The sequence below is a fragment of the Anopheles merus genome, unplaced genomic scaffold (genome assembly GCF_017562075.2).
Source record: "Anopheles merus strain MAF unplaced genomic scaffold, AmerM5.1 LNR4000022, whole genome shotgun sequence".
Taxonomy (NCBI): Eukaryota; Metazoa; Arthropoda; class Insecta; order Diptera; family Culicidae; genus Anopheles; species Anopheles merus.
In genome coordinates, this window is record NW_024427602.1 from 79,578 (window position 1) to 83,984 (window position 4,407).

At 38.0% G+C, this 4,407-nt stretch overlaps 1 long non-coding RNA gene across 1 annotated transcript; it reads right to left on the reverse strand.

Moving 5' to 3' along the window:
• Positions 1-321: 321 nt before the first annotated feature.
• On the reverse strand, positions 322-3,276 carry LOC121601079. Its single transcript, XR_006005988.1, has 3 exons — positions 648-3,276; positions 429-563; positions 322-363 (listed from the first exon to the last, which is right to left on the reverse strand). It is a non-coding gene; the product is annotated as an uncharacterized LOC121601079 (long non-coding RNA).
• Between the last annotated feature and the right edge of the window lie 1,131 nt (positions 3,277-4,407).

A 4,407-nucleotide genomic window follows, 5' to 3' on the forward strand; every position in this document is an offset into this window, starting at 1 on the left:
GTCAGTAGAGTGATCGTGTCGTTCACATGAATCGTTCTCACCTGCTGGCAGCAGCCACCGATTCGGCGTTATGCTACGCACCACCTGTGCGGTACGGGGACTGCCAGGAGTGCTTCTGGAGTGCTGCAGATTGCTCAGACTGGTACAGCGTAAGTCAGCAATTGGCGTGGGAAATTGGTATGAACGCATTGCAGTTTGTGGAACTCATACCAATCTACCCAGCAAGCAAGGACACCCGTATCCACATCCATCGTGGAGCGAAGCAGCAACGAAGAGCAGCGACATACAGATATCAGATGCCGCCAACTATGAAAAAAGCAGTCAACTCAAGTGAGCACAACACATAATTCCGGACGTGGGATCCTAGCAGCCATGGAAACACGGACAAGTTACATTCCATATTCAGTCACGAATATTTCCGCGTGTACCTTTTTGGTATTTTGGATCACTGCCGGACTCTCGGACTGAACGCAGTTCCCTGGCGTAGACTCGCAAATCCCTGGTGGGGCAAGTTGGGTGGGATTGGGCATGGACAATAGAATATCTTGAAGTCACTTGTTTACCTAAAAAAACATGAACACACCCAGTAACTTTATCGTTTTACATTATAAACACATTAACCATTCAAAATTAAGCCAGTTACTTACCGAATTCAAATTTACAGCAAGCGTATTGCTTAAACAGCAAGTATAACACAATAACGTAAATACAGTTTATTTCTGTAGAGTTCTGGTTCGGTGTAATATTTATTCGCCCGTCTTCGGCGGTGGTTCAATAACAACTGTCAACCTATTCTCCCTACTTGTACATGCTGTCCCTCTCTGTCACTGCTATTGCATTCTACAATCCCTTTCCTCCTCCAAGAAAAACAGTGAAAAAAAAGCCTCTCTTATATTCTGTTATACAGATTTTCTATGGTTTTCAACTTAAAGCAAACAATTCACGGTTTACAATATCGATTGTATATACATCTACGTCTAATCCTTAAATCCTAACAAAAACCAAATTTGCATGGTCTAACTTTTTAATTGTCATAATACTTCATGATTCTGACTACTCTGTCGTGGTTTCCTGCAAATGATTTTTTTTTGTACATCTACATCTCGATCTTCTATTCTTCCACTTCCTTCATAGCATTAGTAACTTGATGGTTGTATCATATATGTGCTCCATCTCTCCGTGTTCTGAAATCCTATTGCGTGTAGTACATTTCCGTGTCTCGGCTACCTCGAAGGACTTCTCTGCATCATGATTCAGGGTACAGTCCTGTGCATTACGCTAAAGATAAGCTGCAAAAAAAACATTATTTTTCAAAATAATTTCATTTTTCATTTAACATTCCCAAACTCAATACTTATCCGATACATGTAACTGTCACTACAGCTGATTTTTCTTTGATATCTGCGCTCAACCGCTTCAACATCCTTCGTTGGTTCAATTCTACCCGGTGTCACTTGCTTCTGCATTGCTCCTATAAATTCCGTGTCATCTTCCTTCTCGCTTTCTTTGCTTGACTTCATTCTTAACACTTCAAACACATCTACATTTATAACTCTCCTCATCGATGACTCATGTCTGACTTTTTTTTTTTTGCAAGGTAGATTCCTATTCCAACGCTTACTTATTTCAACATCTCAAAGCCTATTTGACATAAATTACGTATATTCTACATATTTGCAGTAATGTTTGATTCTTGTCTTATTTACTTCTTCTATTTATCACAATTCCTACAATACGTCGCTTCTTCGAACTATCTTTTGTATCTATACTTCTTGTTAACTTTACTCTTCCCTATTTTCCTAACTCATTCCGATGCATTTTAGCTTTTGTCAGTCTCACCATGATCAATAGACATTACATAATCTTTCATTACATTATTATGGACATTATCTTTCAGATATCATCTTAGCTGGTCTTACGGGCTGGTCTTACGGGCTGGTTTTACAAACTTGAATTCTTTTTTTTTATCTCACGTATAATCTACTGACCTGGGACTCGTCCAAAATGTTTGTCAGTTACTCTTTATTCCATGAAGGAATGATTTTTCCTGCACCAACTTTTGCTATCTACACGTACTGGAAGGTGTGGCAAAATATCAAACATGTTATTGTATATGCTCTTAAATTTTCTTCTTTCTTCTTTTTTTTAACCTTATGTTTCATTTTGTCCGTAATGAATTTTCATTTCCCTTTTTTGCGATGTAAGATTGCAACTACCTTAAGTAGTCATTATGATCTCTTTTTTTAATTGTTAAGCATTTAAAAATTAATTTCCCATCCTATTTTAATAATCTTCATGATCAGCTTGTTACTCTGTGTTGTCCGTGTGTATCAATCTGTTAGTGACTTCATTTCGATTACTTTAACCTTCGCTCGCGTAGATAATTTTGCCCATTTGTCCAATCATATGCCTGTCTTCTTCTAATTGCTTTGGCTACTATCCTCGATGGAGCCTAATTTTTACCAGCTGTTTGCGTTGACCTTATTCAACCCTACTTCAAGACCTTAACCGAACTTATCGCTAATTTGCTCTAAACCAGGTACCAAAATCGGTCAGTAGGCTGTCAAATTGGACGTCCTTTCATCCTAGCAGCTATCATAGCAATTAGCCTAGCTCCATCTGGAATGGGTTGAAATTGGGATTGGTCGATCTGGATCTGGAGATCTGGACAATCTATCTGGATTGCTATTATAGCGAGTAAACCCTTCGGACCAATGTTTTTTTTTGAACTTGTATCCTGTTATCAATTTTGGTATTGTATCAGAAGCATAGGAAGAGCAATGATTCCCTCTAATATTTTTGAAATACTCTATCATTACCACAAACCTCCAAAGCAACTGCATTCTTAAAATACTACATGTTGTTGGATAAACACAATAACGATTAATGAAATCAACAAATTGATTATTTTTCAATCTCCAATAGCTAGATCCATAGTTTATAATCAAGTCTTCTAATCTATCTATCATCATGTGCATTTCGGTTGAATCACAATTCTGTCGTGATGTATTAGCATTTGATTTGCAAACAAATCCCGTTTGTTTATATAAATGCATGACTAACGATTTTATGTAATTATTTTTAACAGTAGGAATTATTCCCCGATTTTCGTTCGCATTACATTACTTTCTTTGAAGTTATCAACAAGATTCCTAATTAACAAGACTCTAACAAAATTTGCCTATTGTATTTTTTATGCATCAAAAGTGCCTTATTAATCAAAAGTCAGCACCACATCTAATTTTGTTTTATTCTAGTAAATGTTATCACATAATACAAACTATCTCTACATTCTTTTCGTTTTTTTGTTTACTGTATCCTGTCTCTCAATTGTATTTTTTCTCTAAATCTTCAATTTTATTTTCTCTCTCTCTCTCTCTCTCTCTCTCTATGTCTCTCTCTCTCTCTATGTCTCTCTCTGTCTCTCTCTATCTATCTCTATCTCTCTCTCTTTCTCTGTCTCTCTCTATCTATCTCTATCTCTCTCTCTTTCTCCGTCTCTCTTTATCGCTTTTTTATGTGCAACTGTGCACTTCATATAACAGCCGGAATCGCATTCTTTTTATCGCACATAATCACATTCAAGATGTCACGCACATTGAGCTTCTCGCGCTGCCAGCCACTCTTTAGCTTGTTTTTTATATTAATCTATGTTGTCTTTTATGTGACAACTTGGCTTGCCAGATTAATCTCTTTTTCCACCACTATACTTTCCTTTCTACTTTTGTCGTCAGCGTATGCTGCAAAATATCAATTTTCCTATTTTAGTATGGCAATTCTTCTAACTTGATTTATATGTTATGGAACCATACCGATCTAACATTAGTTTTAATGCGGCACTTCGAAATTCCTCGGTCTTGCCTTTGGTGCTACATACTGGATATTCATACTAGATCGTACTGGACTCACATTCTCATTACAATATGGCACTAAAGATTTCTCTGGACTTGCCGTTTGTGCTACGGAACCATACCGGACTCACATTAACTTTAACACGGCACTTCGAATTTTTCGGACTTGCCTTTTGTGCTACGGAATCATACCGGGCTCACATTCTCATTATATGGCACTACGGATTTCTCTGGACTTGCCCTTATTGTGCTACGGAATCACACCGGACTCACATTAACTTTAATACGGCACTTCGAATCTTTCGGACTTGCCTTTTGTGCTACGGAATCATACCGGGCTCACATTCTCATTATATGGCACTACGGATTTCTCCGGACTTGCCCTTATTGTGCTACGGAATCACACCGGACTCACATTAACTTTATTACGGCACTTCGAATCTTTCGGACTTGCCTTTTGTGCTACGGAATCATACCGGGCTCACATTCTCATTACAATATGGCACTACGGATTTCTCCGGACTTGCCCTTATTGTGCTACGGAATCACACCGGAC